Source organism: Falco naumanni, chromosome 3 (assembly GCF_017639655.2).
Source record: "Falco naumanni isolate bFalNau1 chromosome 3, bFalNau1.pat, whole genome shotgun sequence".
NCBI classification, from domain to species: domain Eukaryota; kingdom Metazoa; phylum Chordata; class Aves; order Falconiformes; family Falconidae; genus Falco; species Falco naumanni.
Window position 1 is genome coordinate 104,833,388 of NC_054056.1, and position 24,317 is coordinate 104,857,704.

At 43.1% G+C, this 24,317-nt stretch overlaps 1 long non-coding RNA gene across 1 annotated transcript in view; it reads left to right on the forward strand.

Annotated features, from left to right (window-relative positions):
- The window catches only part of LOC121085778, a 36,570-nt gene extending 20,842 nt beyond the window's left edge, over positions 1-15,728 (forward strand). Inside the window, exon 3 of the long non-coding RNA XR_005827187.1 lies at positions 14,891-15,728. This is a non-coding gene — a long non-coding RNA (uncharacterized LOC121085778). The remainder of the gene's footprint in view (positions 1-14,890) is intronic.
- Positions 15,729-24,317: the final 8,589 nt, after the last annotated feature.

A 24,317-nucleotide genomic window follows, 5' to 3' on the forward strand; every position in this document is an offset into this window, starting at 1 on the left:
GCTCACTGTTCAGAAGGGGAGGAAAGTGAGTGAGTGTGAGATGACTCACATAAATATCTCCAACAGATCAGGCTTAACTGCTCTGAAAAGGAAACTGCAAATGATCCTTCCCTATGTGCAAATTCTACCCTCTGTCTGCAAACACCTGCTGGTGACTTCAGTTGAAGCCACATATTGGGAGGCAAGATTTATATCTTCAGACTTTATCATGAAGAGAGGTTGTTGCAGGAGCAGAAAAAAGGACTGCCTTCTGTGTGAAAGCCCACACATCAATTCCTGTAATATCTAGGCTTCATTTTGGCTCAGTGTTCTTAATTTGGACTCTCCCAGATAGATGCAGACACTACTGGGGGACAAAAATACTATCAGATGAATGAGAAAGTCATTAATCTAGGAAAAATGAAAAATACAGGAGGGAGAGCATGTGTAGGAAGAACAGGGTCTATACAGTCCGTTGCTGGGAAAGGTGATGTTACAGGCACATATGTGAGTGCATCCTGAGAATATGCTGGTGACAAAACCGTTGCTGTTGTCCCGTGCCACTGTTCCCCATGCTCTTTCCTTGAGGAATGTCTGTAACCATAAGAACAGTGCAATCAAAGTCTGTGATGGCTCCTCTGCCCTGAAACCTGGGATATCCTAGGGCTACAAGCCTCCAGTCCTTTCCCCAGGAGCTGAAGAGCTATTCTGTCAAACTAGCTGCTGCAGGCTTGCCTCCATGCATTGGGAATATATCTTCAAACCAGACACGCAGTGCAGTTTCTTGCTGTATTTGTGGTGCAGTTTCTTGCTGTATTAGGGAGCTGGGACTCTGCTCGCCAGTCACTCAGGCTGCGTCTCAGATTTAGCATTAGAAAAAAGGTGCAAATCTGGGAAAGTAGCCTAATTTTCCAGGGCAGAGGGCAAAAGGGCTTTATATGAAGGCAGGTTTGCTGCTTTTTAAAAAAGGCAATTACGTTGCCCTAACAGAAATGAAAAAGAGTTCTCACAGTTTTTTTCCACAATTGCTATGAGTAATGTTTCCAGTCGCTTGGTTTGTGTTGTGCATAATGAAATATAAATACTGCGTGGAATGCTTTGTCATAGAAAAATATTTATTAATAGCAGATTTGCAATCATCATCTTGTCTTTGATTTGAGCAGGTTTTTTCTTCTCATAAGGTTCTTTCAGGCTGCTGAGCTGTGACTGATGTGTGTTTATTTCAGTTGAGTCATCAGTATCATTAATATTATCTTATTTACCAATGTTTGTCATTTTACAGCATTTAACTGGTAGGGTGACTCACCTCAGAGAGAAATGAGAACATGAATATAACAGGCTTTTTTCCTTCTTCCCCTTTGGCTTGGGATAGGAACAGAGAATGACCTTTGAGGCACAGCCTGAGTCATGCAGTTATCGTATTTACCTCTGCTGTTGTGAGATTAATAATTACAAGCATCTCTACACACAAGGGAAAAAAAAAGCTTGGGCTTTTGTCCGCACTTCTGCTTGCCTCTCCACGGCTCACGTGGAGAGACATTTTCAGCAGGCCACTGGGAAAATGTGGCTCTCTCCCTTGCACAGGAGCAAAGGAGGCAGCAGAGAAGAGACTGAGGAGGAGCTGAGGAGGAAGGCTCCCCAGAGGAGCCATCCTGCTGGCCCTGCTTGAACTTAGTGAAATTTGCTTAGGGCGCTATGAAACATTTGCATTTGCTTTTCAGCTCAAGTGTGGGAACTGACTTAGCAGAACTTCAGCCAAACCTGCTTCTTCACAGCTAGAAACAACCTTTTCCTCTTCGTATCTGCCTGGTATTAATTACTGCAGTGTGCTGCTTGCATCGCAGCAACCCGCAGAGAAAACATGGGGCCTTTTGCAACAGGCATTGCAGACAGAGCCTGAGAGTGCCACGAGTCAATCCCACCACTCTGTAACTCCTTGTGAGAGCAGCACTAAAAGAAGAGACCCAGCAAAAGATTTAAACATGTAAAAGTCAGGCGACAAAAGAGAGTAGGGCAGAACCCAGAGCCCTTGCCATCTGCAGTGTGTAAGCATTGTAAAAGGAGGCTTACTGAAGGACCCCATAGCATCTCCTTCTCGGGGACATTTCCCACTTATACAGTCCCCTCATGGCCTTGCTGTCCCTCTAGATGAGGACTGAGGCAAAGAAAAGCTGATGACCCCAGAAAGCTGGTGCGTTCAACAGGGAATTGCCCAGAGTCAATGTATTCAGCATGCAGCTGCCTACAGCTCATTAGTCAGAGCGGCTGAGAACCGGGGTGGGTGGTAAATCCCAGCCCCAGAAGCTTTAGTTTCAGCACCTCCCTGTAGCCCTGTGCCTACTTAGACACCTTGCCCCAAAAATGAGGCAGGGTAGCACGGTCAGGGAAGAATAAGTTTGGAAAACGCACATCCCCTCTAACTTTAGAGTGCGATTCTCATTTTTCTGTTCAACGAAGGACTGGGAGGTACCACCTACCACCCTGTACCAGTCCAGCAGCTACAGAGCCACTGTTCTCCCCTGAGCCTCAGATCTTTCAAATATGTAAATAGTAATTCCTTGAAAAATGCCCTAGATATGGCAATACAGGCTGCTATATGGGCATGCAACCCTTCTTTTCTTTTACAGCCCTGCCACTGGGCAAAAAATAATATTTTACTCACTGGCTGAGAAAGGGCCAAAGAAGCTGCCATAGTTTTGTGCAAAACTTACCCCAAGACTGACACCTAACTTGTTCCTTGCAGGCAAACGCCTGAACTATTGGGGTAGAACTGCATCTATACCTCTGTTTCAGGACAAGTGTTTGTGTTTCAGTGTATAACCTTGTAGGAGAGAACCCAGGCTTTTAATTTCTGCTAGCAGAAGAAGTAATTTGGCTTTCAGCTTCCCACTTGTTGGCTGAGGGTGTTCATCATTAGACTGCTGCTCTGAAAGAAAAGCATCAGGTGCCACAGCTTTGCCTGAGGGGTCTGATCCTGTCTGTGAATGAGCTGTGACTGAACACCTGGATTCCAGGCTTAGGTTTGAACAGGGCCTGAAATTGCTCAGCCTCACAAAACCCCTGTGTTTTGTCAGAAGGTGATGACCTGAGATGCTTGTGTGGCAGCTGAGCAGGGGTGTTCATGTTCACAACTTTGAACTGCGCTTACAATTATTTCTAATGTGTGTGCTGGACCCAGAATAAAAGTACTATTTGATGATGTGCCCAAAACCATGCAGGTTGGCGAGGGATAGACAGCAGCTTTCCTGTGCCTTAGCCGAGTGCTGTGATTCCAGAGACCTTTACCTAAGAGCTCTTTTCTAGGAGTAGGTTATTGCAATTACATTTCATTGCAAACCTTTGTCCTGTAGATTACTGCAACGTGTAAGTTCAGTGATTGGAACTTGGGTCCTGAGTTCATCTTATCGAACAGCCACACCCTGCTGCTCTGCTTTTCGGAGAAAGCTCTTGGATAAGAGGGTCTTTTTCAACAGTGCCTACCTGTTTCCTAATAAATCTGTGTATTTATAGGGCTGGCATCTTAAGAGAGTTTCTCTCTAATGTGCTTGCCAAGGGACCGATAACTTGGCATATTTAAGTAATCGTAATCCCAATGTTGCCAAATGAAACTTTCTAATTCAGGAACAAAACTTCCTTTTTGTCCCAGCAGACAGAGTTGTAGCTTCCCCCATTCTTAATGCTGCCATGCAGGCTAGCCCAAGCATTTGATAAGCCAGAGCTTTGATGCACCATAATCATATTTTGCCCAGATACCTGAAAATCTTCAGCTGTCTTGAGGATACAAAGGAAGAAGAAAGGATGGAAGAAATGCTTTGGTTTTATCTACTTATTTCGGGTGTTTTCCAAAACATGGTTGTGTCTGTTGAAAACTTTCCCTGTTACTCAATGTTGCCTCACACAGGGACCGTAATTTTCTTTGAACATTTTATCAGAATTCACTTAAAGCTACATGATAAACTGACTCATCCATAAATGCTCGAAGAACTTTTTATTTTCAGCTGGTATAAATCTGGATGTATTTCAGAGCTGGATTAGGTTATTAAAAAAAGCCTTTGCTATGCTGATGTGATGAGCCCACTAGCTGAGCATTACTAGTCTTTTATTATCGTGTGGGAAATAAAATCGCACACCTAGATTCAGAGGGTGTGACTCATGGCTCACCTGTATGTGAGCACAGAGCTGGCTCTGTTCTGGGGTGTTTGCCTAAAGACCTTCTGGCTGGGTGGTTGCAAGCAGTTAGTGCAATGGGCCACAGGGGCAGGTATTTCTGGCTGACTCAAAGCCTTGCTGGAAGCTTTTAAGGCAGGGGAAACCGAGGAGGACTTGGGCTTTTCCTCGTTCCTGTGCTGCCTGTGCAACAGGTTGAGTGGACAGAACACTGCCATCACTGCTCCCCACGGGCCACCATCTCAGAAAGGGGAGGCAGGGGAAAGACAAGCACATTTGCTGAAATGCTGAGAGCCCACACCTTGGAAGTTAAGCTTTTGGCTTTTCCTTTGCAACCAGAGAAGGATGCATCTATGCTAGAGTTTTTTTGCTGTGTGTTGTCTGAGTTTAGCTGAAGATGAATATTTACCAGGGCTAGTCTGGGCTTTTTTTTCCTAACCCTGTCTGCCCTCTGCAAATGCCCACTCTCTTCTATGAAGAAGAGAATATCTTTCACCTGGTGTATTCCACAACAGCTCCAGTAATCAATCATAGGGCCTAATTACCCTAATCTGCCTCCTTTTCTGACTTATTAAAGCCTAATTAGTTTATAATAACATAGAGGCTGGAGGTAATTTGGAAACTTGGAGGTAAAAAAGCCAGCAACAATTGAACTGCAATAATGAGGCTTCAGGAGAGCCCAAGTCCACAGCTGTGTTTACACTGCCAGTTTTCAGGAAACCTGGATGCAACTGCCCAAAGGGTTTAAGGAAAGGACACTGGTGTTGCTCTGGGGCAGGTTAAACAACTTTGTATTAAAGGATGCTATAGGCTTTCCCTGGTGCTTCTGTGTGCTGTCAATATGCCGTGTGGTGTAGCCGTGTTTGTTGATCTGTTAAAAGTGTGTGATAATGCTGCGATGTGGCCAGGGTGCTCAGGTCTTGGTTAAGCACCTCTAGAGCCTGCTGAGGTTGCTGAGTAGAAAAAAATGGTGAAGGAAGCCTATTAGTTATGCATTAAGGTGTGGTAAGAGAAAACTGCTGGCTGCTGTTTGTCATTGTGCTAGAGGAAGGAACAGGGAGGGAAAGATGCTCTTTGCCTGATGGTAAACCCAAAGGATTTTGATAGCTGTTAACACAGTGATGCTGCTAAATTGATTTGAGAAATACTTGTCGGAGCTGGAGAGATAGTAGCGGTATATAAGAGGGAGGAGCTAAAGTGCAGAAAGAAACAGGGTGGTAGGAATATACCTCTTCTTCCTATTCCACCAGAATTTTGTCACCTGAACAACGGTGGGGCAAGGAAGTACTCCTCAGGACCTTGTCCTGTCGAGACAGCTCTGTAGGATCAGAGTGACTGCTAGCTACCAGTGACAGTAGTACAGTCTCATCAAACATGCTCTGGAGTGGTACAGCTTTCATTTAGCTTTACAGTGTTAGAAGAGTGTCCCACATAGTGCATGTTGTGTATCTGACTGCTTAAAGAGAAGTGGAAACCTTTGCATCTCTAAATTATTTAGATTTCTGATGGTACACATAATAGTTGGATGAAGTTCTCTGATTCCTTTGGAAGACATGAAGATCTAGCAAAAGTTGCCCATGAATATTGCGATCTGGCAGTTGTTTTGGGCTCTCACAGCTCATTTAAATATGAGGATTGCAGAACAGAGTTCAGCTGCACAGATAGTTTTGCTAAACTCTGCACTCAGCAGGGCATTGACCTTGTTTTTGTAACAGCTCTCAGTTTTTGCAACCCCAATGCTGTAAAATAAATAAAAATGAATAATCGAGAGACTCAAACTGGTATGGGAAACATAAACAAAGCAAGCAGTAGCAATGCGTGGCTGACTCATCCCCTCTGTTATCATCCAGATGCTGTTATGCATTTCAGTTTCTATTGCAGAATATCTCTCTTGCAGTAGACAAAGTTTAGGGGTTGGTGGCTGTTCCCCCCCCCTCCCCCCCCCCAGTGTCACTAACTTTATTCTCTTCAGAATCTGGTGCTGATATTCCAGGAATGCAGTGGCTGGGGTAGCTGGGGCGAGATCTCAAGAATACTGATGACGCCAAGCTCTTGCTTCAGCAGCCCTCATCGATTTGGATATCTCTGCTGTTTGTACCTGGCTTCGTTCGAGTCACATATACTTGGGAGCTGGGGAATTCTTCCAAAGAAAACAAGTGCCGTGTGACCTTTCTGCCCATATCACAAAGATGTATCTAATCTACTAAAACTTTCTAGGAATGACAAGGCTCTGCCAAGATGGCTGTATTGGTGTAAGTACCTTCTGCATCAACGGTGCAGCAGGATTTATGTGAGGTAACTTCTGATTGCTGCTCTTTAAAATGGAACCCAAATGTAGACAAAATCATACTGAATACCCTTTAAGAGTCATGTATTGCTGTGCTGTGATAGAGGAACAGACTGAATTGTAGAACAGTGCTTTAATTATTTTATTTTATTTTATTTTTTACTGCTATAGAGCAAGTATTGAATCTCAAACTGTAAGATGTTTCTCCTTTTATATTCCCACCCAACTCTTCTGACTGTTAAACTAACTTGAAAACAAGCCAGACTTAGCCTGCCCTTTCACATATGTTAGGCAAAACCACAAACAACTATGCCAAAACTTGCCTGGAACAAGTTCATTAATACAGCCTAATGAGACCTGACATACAACTAGAAAAACAGGAAAATACTAACTTTTGGGAATCTTTATTAGAACTCTCCTTAATTTTCTTTTTTTGTTTTTTCTTTTTTTCCTCTCCCCTTGGGGTTAACATCAGTAAAAAGTCATTATTTTTCAAAAGCACCTAATGAGGTGGGGAGATCAAGGACTGGTGCTGAAGGCACTGGTGCGTCTCAGCTGGCTCAGGATCTGCCAAGCTCTCCCCGTCTGGGCAGCACAAGGGGCTCTTCCAGAGGGTGATTCAGAGCATCTAATTTAGCCTCCCCTGGAGAGCAGTTCAGAGGTGTCTGCCTCTTTGAGGAGCGAATTAAAAGATTGAGGGCAATGACTGGTTAATCTCAGGGGAATTCATACCACACACCAAGGTGCCAGAGGCATTTTAATAATGGGACTTGAAACCCTTGGCTCATGATAACCGGACTGTGTTCACTTCTGTCAAGGTGAGCATCCCCAAATCGTCGATATCCCTAGTGTAGACCCGTGCCCTGTTGACTTAGAGCTGTTCTGGCAGTGGGACTGGGCTTTCTTCCAACAACCTTAGCACAGAGTATTTTCATATGTATAAAACATTTCTTTCCATGGGCAGACTCGCTGTTTGCATCAAGGACGTAGTAATTCCAGCGTCACACAGCCTCTGCTGTGGCCCTAGGAGTGTTGCTGGGAATATTGCCTACTATAAAAGGGCTGGATCCACTTCTGGCTACAGATTAGAGGATGGTTTAAGGTCAACACCTTTTTGGGCTTGTATAAAATGTTTTTCTCTTCTGACTCATACATGAAATAGCTGGTTTTTACGTACAGCTATCTTCTCTCCTTCTGAACATAATACTTTCCATATACAATGGTGGGACTGCAAGAACAGGCTTTGACTGAAATCTAGCTACTTATTTCTTTCCATGCTGCATCTTGAGCCAAAGACTGAATAGCGGGATCCCCAGGGCCTGCCCTTGGCCAGAAAAACTCGGTATTAAGAGTTCATTTAGCTCAGCCATACATCAGTTTTTTTGCAAACAGCAGGGGGAGCTCACATTCTGCCTGAATCCCAAAGAAGCAGAGAAAGTACATTTTGCTGAAATTCTATTTTAACCAGGGGGAAAAAAAAAACCCGAAACACCCCACTTGTGGGCTTTCTCTTAAAAAATTGCAATTTTTTTTTTTCCCCAATATGCCATGGGGAGAAAATTAGGGCATGTAAAACAGGTAATACAGTAATTAACGCGAACAGTTCTGTAACAGAAGCATTGCTGGAACAGGTCTTGTGAACTGGTGGATGTGTGTATTTAATCTTTCTACTTCCATGGAGGAAAGTCAAAAGCAGTTTTAATATCTGTTTGTGGAAACAGTCCCCAACAGGGTCTGAACCTGAGAATGGCTGAAAACACTATTATTACGTGGAAAGTAATTCTTGGGAATGAAAGACCAAATGCACCCTTGAACCTGGCTGTCCAGAGGTGACTTTGGCTTGGGGAGGCATTTAGGAGTATGAATTTGCTTTGTTCTTTGAATTCTGTGCAAGTACTAATTAATCCATGCTGCATCCCCACACTTCTGTAGGTAAATGAGCACTATCAGGCTTTGTTTGGTGCTGAAGGAATCTTAACGCATGGATGTCAGTGACTGATGCAAGATCACACTGTCAGGACAGGATTGGGAGATTAGGATCTGGTTTCTTGGTGTTTCCCTCAGAAAAGCTAGAGCAGTTGTTGTCAAGCTCTTTCATCCACGATCCAAAATCCATTCGTAATTGCTTCCCCACAACCCCCTGAGATCCCACGGCTCGTCAGATCTCTGCACAGGCAGGTGGGGAAGCTTGGTGGGGGCTGGCAGAGGATGACACGGGGATTGAACAGGTTTTGGATGGGTGCAGTTTTGGGGAAGATAGGGAGCATGTTAATCCTCCTCCCTGGAGCTGCTTCAGCAGAGAACCCTGTGGGAAAGTGATGATTCTGCTGTCCTTAATGCCACTAGATGTAACACAGGTGATAATCCCTTGTATCCCTAGTGCATGCCCTCTGATTTGGAAATTTTCAAGTGAACTGAGTGGTCCCCCAGTTCTGTAGGATTATGGCTGTTTAGGGCTCTGCAGGCAAGGTAGATTTTCTGCCAGGCTCATAGCAGGGAAATAAATAACGCAGAGTCAAGAAAAGGAGGCAATAGTCCTAGACGTCAAGCCCCAGTCATAGTCTTCTCATTCTTTGTGATATTTCTTTGTCAAATACCTTTGTGATATTTGTTTGGGTGACTATATCCTCATGAAATGTCTTTAGTAACAGGCTGTGTAGGCTAACTGCGGTATCCAATGCAAACAATGCCGATGCAGTCTCCAAGGGGAGAAAAAAACCTGACTAAGCAGGAAATGCAATGATAAAGCTAAAATCTTTGCTTTTGCTATTAATTTTCATCATATGCTCAACTAATATTCTTTTATCAATGAGTAGGAACTGGAATTTCTTAGATAATCTAAATATAGGTCCTTTTTTTTTTTTTTTTGGTTAGAGCTGGCCCTGCTTTTAGCTTTTGAAAGCCAGCCTGGCATTTCAAGAAGTCTTGCCTACATTATAGAATTTATAATAAGCTTATGGGTGAACAAAAGAATGGTGGTAGGAGCAGGGAAAAGATACGGGATGTCAGTGACAGATCATCATGATGTCATCAGTACAATGGCAAGTATTCCTTGTAAAAATCAGAGCCATTGATTATGCTGTCAGGGATTTGGGATACAGAAAATATAGCTAAATCAAGGATTTCAGGCTTTCAAGTGAGGAGGAGATGGAAGCTAACAGAAGGAAAAGTTTGCTCTATGTGGCTGGATGGAGAATGCCAAAGCTAGATGACAATCCACACGCCTGCATGTAAACTTCTGACTAGCATTAGGATGCCCCAGAAAGAAGAAAGGCCAAAGAGGGATAAACCCCATGGCTCTCCAGAGCAGGGGACAGTAAGAGCCAGCTAGCCAGATGGTGGGAAAAGTAGCTTGCATGGCATGTGAGCATAAAGCATGCACCTTTCCTGGTGTCTGTAAGAAATGTGTCCTTACATGCATTGCCACATGCAACCTTCCTATCAAATATAATGAAAGTCAGTCTGCTGTCTGTGAATGGGTAATGGTGCTTCCCCACCACTTCAAAGCCTATATTTCACTTTTTTTTTTCCCCGTGATGTCGAAAGAGATGATTTTTCTCCTCTAAAAACCACAGCCACTGAGAAGTTAATGAAGGGCGCTGCTTTTGAAACGCCCAGGGGACTGATCCTGCCTCTTCCAGATTTGCTGTGACTTTTGCTTGGGAACCAAGCACTGCACTGGATCCTTACTGCTGATTAAGCCTCAGAACTGTGAGCACAAGTGGCTGAGAAAGTGCGATGGAAGTGTCAGCACCTGACATTGTGTTGGCACAAGAAGGCAACACCAGTCTCACCATGGGTTTGTGTGCTTTGTTGCCCAGTGGTGCAGGGCACCACAACCTGAGCAGCCCTGTTCTTGGGTTGCATCTTACTTATTTGCATAATGCTGATGAGAAATACCTGGGTCCTTTCTGTGCCAAAGCAGTGAGACAACAAAGTTTTACTGTCTTAGAGGGGCCATACCAAGACAGCTGAAAAGGATGAGGGGGAGTGGGAACCAACTGAGAAAAGAGCCATGTGAAGTTGTCTTTTTGTTTTTAATTAAATGGTGAGGGAGCTTTAGGCCTGCTGAGTCCTGTAGTAAAGTATATTCAATAAGAGAAACTGAACAAGAGAATGAGGAAAGGAGAAGTGGTCATGGACAAGGTGGCAGGAAAGGAGGCTGAGTTGAAGAAAAGCATCTTGTCCATGGTGGAAAAGGACTGTGAAGGGCTGTTGGCCCCAGGGAGGTGAAATCCCCCACTACCACTGCAGAGAGCAGCCTGGTGTCTTCACCCTTGCCTGACTCTGCCAAGAGCAGAGGTTGCTGCCACCTCTTGCACCTCATGCTGCTTTCCCTGGGGTGCCGGCTGCCAAGCTGATGTTGCTGGGAGGAGGAGGAGCCCTGGGGCCACAGGGAACTGGTTACCTCCCTTGTGCGTGTGTGGTCTCCCCTACATAAGCCTGGCCCTGAAGGCTGTTGTGGAAAAGGGCAGTCCCTGCTAGGACATGTTTCTGCTTCTTTATCAGTTGCTGTTGCTGGTTGCTTTATTGCAAGCAGATGCCGTTTGCTCAGCTTATTGACTGGAAATTGCATGCAGCTGCACTGGGTAAAAGTGGGTCTGAATTATTTTACCTGCAAAGGCTATTTAAATGGAAAGCTTCAAACTCCCCTTCATCCTCCTGTAACACTGCTTAATTTATAATTGAGAGCCAGATTCAGAAAGCTCTTGAAACCTGTGCTTATAGGTAGTGGGGAATTGAGATTTGGCCAAATCTGATCTCCCTTAGCGTTACTTTGCAGTTACATGCTTCCTATGTGCCAGACAATATGGGATTATAGAGTACCTGATGCTACTGAGCGTGCTGCTGTAAAAGAAGTGATGTATTCCTTTTTCATAAACTTCTTCAAACGTGTCAGGTCTGTTAATGACCCCGCTCAAGTCACATCACTGTTTGAAAATATGTGACTGCAGCGAATGTTTTGCCATTAGTTTAGGAGAAAGCATATGGCTACAGTCACTGCAAATCTGACTCACCAATTCTTTAATAAACTGAACTAATTTGGGGCTGAATTATTCAAGCACAGGAGAGTTCAACTTATCCAGAAGAACATAGTTTCTTATGATGTGTTGGAAGACTAGGTTTATTGTTTGCTTAGGTTAAAGGTTTTAAAGAAAAAAGTTAACTTAAACTGTAGTTACCACTTCAGCACTACAACCACATCCGTGGTTTTTGTCTTTTTGTTTTGTTTTGTTGTTTTTTTTTTAAAGAAAACAGTGGAGCATGATTTTGGGGATGCAATGGAGGAGAGACTGCCTAACTTTCCAGATTTAAATTGAAGGGTCTCTAAGACAGCAGGCCCAGGCAATCAGAGAGCAATTAATTCCTCCAGAAGGAAGTTCACGGAATGTGAACTGGGTCTCTTCTCTGGAAGCACAAGGGCTGACCCGTGGGATGCACAGGGAAAAAGCAGCCTCCTGCAGTGGGGGGTCTGATATTAGTCTGAAAATCCCCTATTTGCTTTTTCTATAAATAGGGTTTTTGAGAACAATTTTGAACTTACACATTGACATCCTGTTTTTTAACATCTAGTGCTCATACAAAGTGAAGCAATATGCTAGCAGACTTTGGTTTTATTGGATCTGCTTAATGAGGTTCGTGCAGTTTAGCCCGGCACGTTCTGCTTAGCAGAAGCAAGTTACCTTAAGGTCAGGTACCTCACAGAAGCCATTTCACTTAGACAAGACTTTCCTGGCCACTGTAATAATCACTTCTGTAAGACAATGTCTGTGCTGAAGTACCCTCCTCATTCAAAGATGTGTAATCATGCCAAATTCTGCCTGCCTAGTGGGAAAAGCTGGAATCAGAACTTAAAAAGGCTGAACCACTTTTCCAGGAAAATGTTAATCTACTCTGTTGCAAAATCAGTTCTCAGCTTACATTTATATTCCAGACAACAGGTTAACTCATCACTGAAATGTCAAAGGACACAATGTTTCTATTACTTACAAGAAGAGGATTACCAATATTACTGCTAAATGGGAAACCTTTGTGTTTAAGCTGTGATGTGCTTAGACACATATAGAAACAGCCTTAAGGGACCTGACAAATAAAAAATAGCAGGAGAAGATTAACACAAAGGCTTATGCAAAGAGGTTAAAAGAAAGTATTAACTTTTTCTTCTTCCCTAGAGTAGACTCAGATATTTCAAAGAAATTCTGACCTGTAGTTGGTAAACAGATGAATCCTTTTAATCTTACTGTTTATGAGAGGGAGAAGAAGGCTTGTTGGAGTAGCCTGGCAAAATTAGAAGGATCCAGTTTCTTGGCCAGTGTCCACTATGGAACTCCCTTTCTCCTTACTGGGCGCATCAGACTGATGTACTGCATGCACCGAAACAGCTCCAGTAGGAGCAGTGACAACGCTTTGCTCTGAATAGCTCATGGAAAATACTAGGATGGCTCATTGCTGAATATTTCACAAACATGCTTGTGCAGGGTAGTAAGCAAATATGTTTAGTACATTAATCTGTTTCCTTAGAAATTGATGCTGCTTTACAGGATATGCTGGATTGTGGCCTACTGCAAGCATTTCAGAGTAGCACAGACCTTGACAAAATAAGCATAATTATAGCATATGTAGAGTTCTTGGTTTTCAAATGCCACACATTTGGAAATATATCTATTTCAATACACCAGCACAGAGAAGAGGACTTGCAAAAGGTCACAATATGAAGCTACAGGAATTTCTAGGATGAGGAAAGCTCAGCCTTTACTTACACCATAGCAACTCTGTTAGCATCACCTAGAGTTTTGTGGCTGCAACAGTAAAAATAAATAAATAACTAAATAGGTTGTGAATAGCTACATGGGTAGGCTGCAAGGAAAAAGAAAAGAACATTTAGAGATTACAAACTTCCTTTAAATATAACTGTGCAGTAAATGTGAGGGAAGAATCATGAAATTTGGAATTTTTGCCCAATTGACAATAAAATACAGCATCATAAAACTAGACAAATTCAAACTGTTGTTTTGTAGAGGGAAAAGGAAATCAGCTCTAAATGGCTCAGAATTCTAGCAGAAGAAATGAGTACTGGGGTCCCTTCATGGAATTCAGATGCTGTGATTCCTCAGGTAGATGTTAAGGTGAGGTTTGTGATGGGAGAACCAGAAATCATAAAAAGTCCTCCTTGGGGAAGCGGCAATAGCTGTTGCATCGAAGACCTGATGGTCCATCACCAGTACTACATCTCCTGTGGCTCGTGCTGCCTGCTGCCTGCTGCCTCCCCCAGCTCCATCCAGGTCAGTACTGGACCAGGACTGGAGCTGTGAAGTCAGAGCTGCTACAGACTGCTTTTTTGAAAGGCAGTTGGGGCTTTTGGCATATTCTGAACCATGGGACTCTGCAAAAGCAGGTGTATCTCAGTGCTCCTTTCCAGGACCAAGATAAGCATCTGTTTCATTCATTGCTCTCTTGTTAGTTAGTACAAGTATTTCAAGAACCACCCCTCTAGTTTGTACATGCTGAAATTCTAGGCATTTAGAAAAGCACTTAGAAATATTTACAGCTTATTTCAGCCAGAGGCAAGAACAGAAATTACTGGTAACATTTTTAGGATATCTGAGAACACTGGATTTCCAGATGGTTTTCTGTTTCAGTGCAATTCTCCCATTACAACAGAAGGCCAGAGTGGGTTGACATGTCACCTGGAAAATTCTGGTTTGTTTGGGCTGTGGGTAAGATGATTTTGTGTGTTTCCATCCTACAGCATCCCAGCTAAAAGCTGCTGGGTCCTTAAGCTGTGTGTGAACTGTGCACCAAAGAACTCTGTTCACCTCTTCCTAAAGTGGAAGTTGCATCATTCAAAGAGCAAAATTAGTAAGTGAGGCCCTCTTCCCTTCAGGCCATATAATATTTTCTCACATCTCTGTATGTAATGAGCCATGAAACTTGAGGCCAAAGTTTTCTAGCACCAGTTAAGGATGGTTATCTCCCCAAACTCATGTGACCTTGAGGCTGTGATTCCACTTCCAGTGGCCAAAACATTCTAGGGAAAAAAAAGCGATGAAAATAAATACTGTATTCTTTAAACAACCCCCAAGCCGTTAGAGAGATTTTAGGAAACTGCTGTAAAGGAAGGCTGAACAACAGTAACATTCAAGAAATGGCAGGGGGACAGGGTGCTGTTCTAACTTCAGCAGAACAAATTAGTGGTGTAGCAGTACATAGGAGCTCAACGTCAATAGCAGAACACATAAGTATTAAATGATTAATGGGGCACTTGTCAGTTTCTGCACGTTGAGTAAGGAAAGTAAGGCAGAAGTGTTTGTTTTTCAGCTTTGTGATCAGTACATTCATCCTTCCTGAAGCTGCTGCTCAGCTCAAGATCTTGTGATTCATCTTCTTGATCTGATGATTGCAATCATTGCGCCACATATAATTTGAAATCCCTTGCATTTATCTTTTTATTTTTAGGCTGACCGTATGAAGAAATGATCATGCTCTAAGTTGGTTTCCATTTGAGGAACTTATCTGCAAGGAATGGATGGGTGTTACAGGAAGATTACATGGCAGATGGAGGAAGACATGGGTTTCTATTTTGATGTAATAGTAGATAAGAGGAATTGCACCTCTAAAGCAGCTCACTTGGGAATGGGATTGGAGCACAGCGAATGAGGAGAATGGACCAGTGGATCTTCATCCAGTATCAAGAGAGGGGCAACACCACTTGGACAGGAGAGTGCCTGGAGGCTGGTAGGGCCATTTGTCTTCTCCTTTGATTGACAGGAAGGTACAGTGTATCTTGGTATGTATGCACGTGTACGTGTGCTCACTTCTGATAGAGCACAATCACCCAACAAGAACAGCAGAAGTGAGCAATTTTCCTTCTTTCTATGCAAGGCCCAGGCAGTTTGTAGTCATCTGTGGACCCTTGCCTTCAATTTTCCTAATCTGTGCTGTAAAAAATTCTTCCCCAAGCCAAGAAACACAGGCTTGAACCAGTTCAGAGTTTCTGTCAACAGCAGCCGCCTGCACTATCAGTGCTGGGCAGGGAGCTGGCAAGAGGCCAGGGCTGTGGCGCTTTCAGCTCTGCTCCTGACTGCAGTGTCTTGAGTGGGTTCAAAATTGGGAAAAAATGCCTTTGCATCTGTGAATATGAGCTTTTTACTTTTTTCTACAGCCAATATGTGTTTCTACATACAAATACTGCAAGTCTGGTGCTAGCAGTGCTATCTGTTACTGTAATAAATTATTCCCATTATGCAAAGAGCCAGGTAAGTTTATAAAGAACCAGCCCCAAACTCTAACCTGATCTGTGCTGGACAACTCTGTAGGAGGTCTTGGGGGGGGGGGTGGGCGTGGGGAGCAGAAGTCATCAGCAGTATGGAAAGCTGCTTGTGAGTGAAAGCCATGCACTGTCTCCTTAATGGGCCCAGCTGAACATCTTTTGTTCCCACTGATGTCATCAAAGCTGAAGACCCTCAGCATCTACAAAAATGTGTCACAGAATGGACTCGAGTTGTTGGTGTGAAATATTTTCATATTTCTCAATAGGGACGATGCTATGGCTTAGGTCTGATCTTGTGAAACAGAGGAAGGCATCAAACAGGCTGATCACCTATTCCCCATTCAAATATTAGCGTTGTCAGTGTACTTAGAGAACTTAAATGCTTTCTCCTTTCTGCTCTATATTGCAAGCAACAAGATCTTTGTTTTTTGCCTAAAACTCCAAGTGATCTTCCTTTCAGGACACTGTCTGAAAATCTACCGGAAAGGTTTTACAGTCCCATCTGACCTAGGTTTATCACTATCCCTGCATATTCAAAAGGTGCCTTGTTTTACAGCAGCTACAAAATAAGCACCTGGATTTCATAAAGTGGCGTCTGTGGAAATCCCCTAATGTAACGTCTGTGTATTACAGAATATTTTTGCATGTTGCAGAGCTGTGAATTTCACCTCTTCCATGAATTCTGCTTCTGCATCTTACCTGAGTGGTATTAGGCCTCAAAGGCTGTTGTTCAAGTGGGTTACATCATTTAGAAAGATGCCATTAGGGTATCATTATTGTGACAAGAAGGAATTACCAAGACTCTGATAAACTACTTCCCAGGATCTCCCCTTTGATTTTTCCAGTCAGGGTGATGATTTGAATCTTTTCTTTTACTCCATTATAGTTCAAAATCCAGCCTTATCTGTTCAAGAATGAATTTTCCTTTTTAGCAGTGTTTTTTAAAAGAAACTGTTAGTTTCTTACTTCACTCTTACATGGTTGCATGCAAACTTGAAAACAGATTAAAAGTAAACAGAAAAATCAAAATAACTGAGAAAGAAATCTTTTAAAATCTATTGATAGAGGAACTGTTTTGAACTATAAGTTTTCGGATTTTTTTTCTTTGCAGGGTCCTTACATCCTTGAATGAAGAAAACCCACCAAGATTTGCTTTTATATTAATGTGTAGTCAAAACTTTCCGTAATGTAAATATCAGAATAAATTAATTCTGCACTATGCTTTGACTCAATGATTCAGTGTTAATCTGGAGACTGTGATAGTGATCTGCAGATTTGTACAACAGCATGGAAAATAAAGAGCTCTTCTTACACTCATAGGTATATACCTATATACACATATATATATATATATTGTTTTTTCTTGGTTTCATCTATTCAGCTGATTTCTTATTCCTTCCAACTTTAAGTTGTTGCTCCAGAGGCTTTTCTTTTCTACTGAATTAATTTTGTGAGACTGTGAGCATGGTGTGGGTGGAGACCTCATGCTGAACTCCAGCAAGTGGTGCAGAAACTGGGAACTCCACACACGGATGGTGAAATCTGAATCCGGCACTACCTGAGGAACCAGGAGCTTGCTTTGTGCTCGATTCTCACTGATGTCCAGAGGATGGTGCTACTTGTCTTGTTAAGAGTTTCTTGTCTGAGTAAGAACAGCAAAAAAACTCTGTACTGTCGTGGCATTGTCTCCTCAGTGTTGTCTGTTTGTCAAAAGCACCCTCAATTCCAGAAATGAAAAGTGAATTACAGCAAATATTGACATGTGTCTGTTCTGATTTGTTAAAGATTTAGTTTTAGTGGGTTTGCTGGGAAATTTGCATTAGGAATAAAATTCAAATGCCATTGCAGTGGAAATTTTAATTCAATGTATTTTTCTCTTTCTTTCTCACAGGTCAGGATCTTTAGGAGAATGTGTTTCCTATAATACACTGCATTCCTTCTTGTGGCAAGGGACAGTACCATCTCAGGGTAGCCTGGTCCAGATGCATCTTGTCTTGACCACAGTGTGGTCTTGAAAGCTGCTACTTATAGCGTAGGATGGGGTGGTGTGAAATTAACTAATAACACATTATAGGAGTTTCAGGGAAAATATGTTTTTCAATGGAAATACGTTTCTTTCACAAAACCTGCATTTTAGTAAAAACTGAAATTCTAACGGCTTTGACAACTTGTTTAGATTCCCCTTCACATTTGATGCAATCTGTGGAGCGAAGAAGTAAGCAAGACAGCTTTGTCATCCCTCTGGAGTCTACTGGCAAGTGATGTCAAGGAGAAAACTGGAAAATGTAAGTTTCCTGCCTTTTCCTGAACTCGGGACATAAGCTGTTGCTAAACTTAAACAAAATCCATGACTAAAAGCAGTTTGGACACACGAAGCTCTTAAATCTTTGGTGTTTGCAGGGGACAGCAGGTGTAGCCCAAATCCTTCTGTCTGTTCCGCCAGGTTTATGAATGTGCTGCATTTGGAAATGATGTAAAATGAAACGGATATTTCAACACATCCATTGCCAGTGAGAAATGCCTCCTTGCCTTTACCAGAGGGAGCTTGTGGCTCACGGGGGCCGCTGAGCTGCCAGCAGCTTTCCCCTCCCTCCTGCCCAGCTTGAAAGCCTCGTGCTTCAGTCGGGTAACTTTGGACTTGGTAACTGATCATAGGATCCTTTTGCGTGAACTACTCTTAGCTGATGATTGCATTTCAGATTCCTTTCTTTTACTCTCATATAATTTTCCTGGAAATCTGTAGGAGCCACCAAGCTCTCCCTGAGCTGCAATGAGATCAGAGACAAACACAGTCACTACGTCCCTTAACTCCTCCATCACTGCTCGTTCCCTGCATGAAGTTTTCTCTTTTCCTCCAATTTCAGGAACACATGTAAATAATTAACTTACAAATTATACAAGCTTATCACACTGTATCCCAACAGATGGAGAAACACCATTAAGCTGATTTGTTCCAGCAACCACGTGCTAGACGCAGAAAAAAACAAGGAAATGAGAAGTTACCACTCCTAAGGCATGTAACTGATCTCATGGCTCCTATTGCTGCATGTGACATTACAGCTCATTTACTGTAATCTTAACTCTGACCCATCCAGCCCTTTCACCATACTCTGTCTCCTGTCAAACAGCTGTTGTGAAAGTTTATTTCTCCTGCAACAGGGTGATGTGGTTGCAGCATGTATCCAAATCATACGTAATCTAGCTGGTTCACATCACTCTAGCAACAGCATCGAGGTGTGGGCATCCGTCCAGTCTTGCTCTCAGTAGCTATTTTAGAAGCACTGCTTCAAGCATGGCTAGGGATTGTGGCTGGTTTGCTTGACCTCTTGGCCTGGTGAACTCACATACAAACCTTACCCCCTAATAACAGCGGTAGGCACAAGATGAAAGTGTTTTAATGCTGGGAAATGCTCTAGCACTGCGGTGTGCAGAGAAAGGGTTATGTAAAATGTGGATGTCACTTAGGTTATGAGGAGCTGCCAACCAGAATAGGAAAAAAATGTGTTTAATTTTTTTCAAACCAACTTGCTAAAAGTAGCTCTTGCTACTAGAACAACAGAGATATTGAAGCTGGGACTTTAATGAAAGCAAACCCATTTGCTGTTGCCCATGATACAGGCAATGGCCGGAAGAGAAGTGTGTGCTATACTGCCCACAATTCTTATGGAGCATTAACATTTCATTTCATTTGTCAAGGGAAATAAGTGCATCACTCAGGTAATCTAGTCAATCACATGTAAATTTGAAACTTGTCTCTCTTGCTTGACAGTGAGTAAAAGAGTAATGCAACATTTGGAAACTGAGGAATTCTTGTGTTTTAGCAAAAGGATACTATGTCACTGGGTATCCACTGTTATTCTGTGGGAATTGTGCCAGGACATCACAGCAGCGTCTTGCAGAGATACCCAGAGGCTTTTCACTTGTTGACTTTGGTACCACTTGCAAACTAGCCACAGCAGATTGCAGCTCAGGTGAATTTGCCATGCTTCTTAGTGTGGGCTGCAAAAGCTACTTCGGCTCTGTGTTACTGCAGCTAAGCTGCTCCAGCCTGTTCTTTGGTACCCGCAACACAAGTACGTGCCAAGGGGAGTGGTGCCCTTTGCCTTTGCTGTGGCCCTTGAGCCAAACCTGAGGCTCTTATAAGTGACCAGCACCACTGTTCTGCACTTGCATTGAGTGCTGGGATGCCTATTTTGGGTAACAAGCTTTGCATCTTTGTTTTGGGGGCAAGGCTGGAATGTGAATATCTTACAGGGGAAATTTCTGCTTCTATACTTAGGAATTTTCTTTTTTTTGAGTGTCTGTTATTAGGACTGGCTTTTCTGCTCTCTGCTGGAGTGGTCCCTGTAGTTGCACTCCCCCCAGAAGGCAGCGATGTCCTAGCAAGAGAGACAATGGGGCTTTGAAAGCATTTTCTGTGTGCGCATGTGGACAATGTGTGCAGTCTGTGGCTGTTATTCTTGACATGGGAAAGCTGCTTATCAAAGTCTTTGCTTGACCCTACACTATTGCTGTGAGCTCAAAGTCAAGCCAGTGAGGGGGTTTCACTGCTTTGGAGATACCTTTTGTATTCATAAACAGTCTTTGGTTGGGATTTTGAAGCTCTTTACAGTTTTAGCCTCTGGGCTGCTCTCTTTTGGTCTCTTCCGGGTTGTTCCTAAGGGTTTTCACCCTGAACACCTGTGAGAAATACTTTTGAACTATTTACTCCTTTCTCATTTCACTTTGAGGGCTATATAAATCTTAGGCAAGTATTGCCAGATGACTATCTGACACCTCAATTCTAACTCACCCAAAGACTTGCTGTTTCCAGTACCTGTTGCTACTTCTGTAATTTCACAGCTTTTGTGCTCATGTAACATAGATTTGCTTATATCTCCTCCCTACTATTTTTCTGGTACAAAAGCTTCCCTACAGTAGTTTCTATTCCACTGCTGAAACTCTGTGTTGACATTCAAGGGCTGTCTGGAGGGATATAGAACTGGTCTTTGCTCTGTCCTCCCTTGCTGCCATCTCCCAGCTGCCCCATTTTCACACTCCCATCCCAGCACACAGCACTTTAGGTACATCCCTGAAAGCTTGCAAAATCCTTCCCCCCAGCCCCCTGCTCTCTGCTCCACCTTTGGAAATGCAAGTCTGGCTTCTTCTGGCATTCTCTGAGCCCTGTGCAACAGTGCATCTGTGAGGTGGCCAAGCCCAGCCCAGCCCTGCAGCCGCCCGAGCTCTCCATCCTGGCTGGGGCTGTTGCAGCTCCTCGGTGGAGCTGGCCCGGTGGGCAGCCCACAGGGGTGAAACACCCTTGATGCCCAGGTACATGTGTAATGCTAAATCAAGTGTGCATTTGGGCTTGGCCTATTTGGAGTGCAATAGCCTCAATTTAACTTTACGAGCAAGGGCTGTGTTATTTGCTGGTAATTAGTATGCTCGGTGCCGTGCTGAAATGCCACTGAAATGCCAGTTGTTGCTGGGTATTTCTGCTCTGCTTTTGTCTGTTAGGATGGTAATGAGGTGATTTACTGTGTCACCCTGTGCTGGACCCTGCTCAGCCTTCCTTCTGAGAGACCTACTTTAGCGGCTCACTTGCGCAATGCCTGTTTTTTGCTGTTACTCTGTGAGTTACTCTGTCGTTACCCTGTAAAACTGGGACAGTGACTTTATTGAGATGTATTCCAGGCAATTTTTTCAATGTAAGTATTTATGGGCAGAATTTTCGAATATTATTTAGGAGCACAAATCCTGTTGAATGTCAGGTGATTCAGATTCCTACAAGAACATTGAGAAATGCAATTTTGCACGTTAATAATGACAAAAAACTGGCTATTGCTGTGGTTTGAGTAGATGGCAGGCTAATATGAGTTCTGTAGAAACATCTTCAGCCTCGGCTAGGCCTGTATGCCCGTATGCTGTATTTAGCTGAGAATAAAGTAGATTTTTGAATTCTAAATTATGAAGTTGCAAAGTAATATTTAGAAAAGAAGAAAAAGAAAAGTATTATTATTCCTAGCTTTTATTCAGCATGAAACCCTACTGCTTTTGAGATTTTTCAAAAGCTTTCTTTTTAGTGCAAGATACTACTACTTTTTTAAGCCTTTAAGCTTTCTTTTCAAATTGTCTTATGATTGGCATTCTAACTAGGAAGAGAAGTATTTGCAAATAATAATAAAAAAAAGTATGAGTGATGGTTGCTCACTGTCTGCATCCACAGCAGAAGGCCAGAAAAGGAAGGGAGAAGGAAAGGAAAAAGTATTCTTCCTGACTCACTGTTTAAATGATAAAATGTCCATTAATAGGATCATATTATAGAATTATAATTCTAACCTTTTCAAACGGTTTCCATCATTGCAGATCTTGCAGCTGGTGCAATTACAGTGTGGCATAAACATTTTGCTGAAGAGTTTGATTTAATTATAGCAAGACTTTTTGTAAGGTCAGTGCTATGGTACAGAACTGATGTTCTTCAGGCATTCGCTCTAATTATAGTTTTGTTCTTGATGCTGGGCCTGACTGATCTTCATGTGTTATGTGGAGTCACTCCTGTGCTGTGTCAGTGTTAGATCACTTACTGATCAGAAATAATGAATCTAGGATCTGGTTTTATCCCTGGGACAGCTGCTTGCTCACGTTTTGGTGTGTTTTCTTTCCTCCAGTGGATGAGACTTACCGTACCTGGTCATGAAATGGGGATGCTGGGCTGGAGGTGGTAGTATATTGTTGGAGAGGTGTCACATGGATAGTAAGACTCAACCAGATGGGGTATCCCAGGTGCTGCCTCCCTCCTGCACTGTGACCCTGTGTACCCAGTGAGTTGCTTGGTGGATCTGGGTCACCAGCTGAGTTTCATTTGAAGGGGTCATGATGCCGAAGAGAAGCCATGTCACTGTCCTGTTCATGCCTGAGGCGCAGGCCAGGTATCTGCCAGGAGTGAGCTCTGTGAATCCTCATGCCTGGTGGGTGAGATTTTGGCAGAAGTCTGCAGTCCCACAGGCACAATTTTGTGTTTTGAGTCTTGCCCTCTGTCCTGTAACTCCTTTGCAAAAGCACCCACTCCCCTGCTAGTGTTGGTTTTGATAAGCCCCTTCTAGATGCTAATGAAAGCATTACATCAAACTGACCTCACAGCACTACCTGCACGTTTTTACCCCTTTTCGGTTGCCTTTCTCCCTGTGACAGATCCTGTTATTTGGCCCAATCCAGAATAGCTCAAGAGCATGTAATACACCAAAAATACGGGAAGTGGAATGGGTTTGTAAGGAACAAGTTGTGCTAGACAAGCTCCATTTTCTTTTTTTTCCCCCTTTTCTTCTATATAATTACAAAACTTGATGGTATTGGGAGCAGAACAGGAAGGATTGCTGATATGTCAATATAGTATATGTGTTCTAGAGACAAATGAAAGAGAGCAGGGGGGAAAAGAAAGGGCTCTGAAGGGCATGGACATTGCAAAGGGGAGGGAAGGAATATACTCTGGTGCATCTGCTTTGTGTCATGTCTCCTTAATCATGTGCACTCTGCTTGGCAGTGCTAATGGGGGTATACAGACACCTCCTTTTGCATCTCGTCTCCTCTGCTTTTCCCCAGCAGAGAATCCCTGTGAAAGCCATCTAGTCCCACCATCACCAAGTATTTTGTAACTAGATCTTAACAGTTCCTTCTTGCCAGTTAAGGACTGTTCTCCACAGCATATTTCCTTTTTGTTCATGCACAACATGACATCTTGTTTTAAATGTTTCCATCAACTGGACTTCTGGTACTCTTCCCTCAGCAGACTATCCCAGTCTTGTTCTAAAGGAAGCACCATTAGAATTTCTTCTCCAATACTCAGCAATTTTTTCCCTTTGCTAAGCCAGAGAACGCTGCTATAGGAGGGAGCCTGCAAGGGAAGGGGAGGAAAGGGTGGAGTGAGGTGGGAAAAAGTAAAGAGGTGAGAAATAAAAAGAGTGTGAAGGCAGAAATACTGATAACTGGCTGGACATCTGAGAGCCTAGTGAAATTAAACATTTAATCTTCATTTCTTGCATCCTCTACTTTGCATAGCAGCAGGAAGGAAGAAAATGTTCTTACATTAAGAAAAGGAAATTAAAACTCTACTGATGTTTTTTTCTGGTGCTGAAGAACTCTGAAGTGTGAGGGTAGAAAAGGGAAATGGGTTGATATCCAGGGCTGGCATTTTTGAAGGCACCTAAAGAACTTTGGTGCTGAGCTCTCCCTAAAGCCCTAGAAGAGTGGAGTGACAAGCAACATAAGCTCTTTTTCAGAATCCTCTCCTTAGCGTGTTAAAGCAGACAGGGAAAGCAGAAGGCAGACAGAGCGGTACAGCTATCCATGTAGTGATTAGTCCTGAGGTTGGCAGAAGTAATAATCAATTATTTGTTCTGCAGCTTTGTCTGTGACCTGCATGTGTATTCCAGGGCCCCACTGGGCAAACACACAGGGAAAAGATAGTCTCAAGGAGCTTGCTTAAATGTCTTATTCATTACATTAATTTTTGCCTGAAGAGTGTTTTTTTCCCTTGGGGATGGAGGCCTTAAGATACGGTTCAAAGGAGTGTGTGGAACTTAGCTAAGAAGCTGTCCCTGAAATTAATGATAGAGTTGAACTAAACCCTTTGTCCCC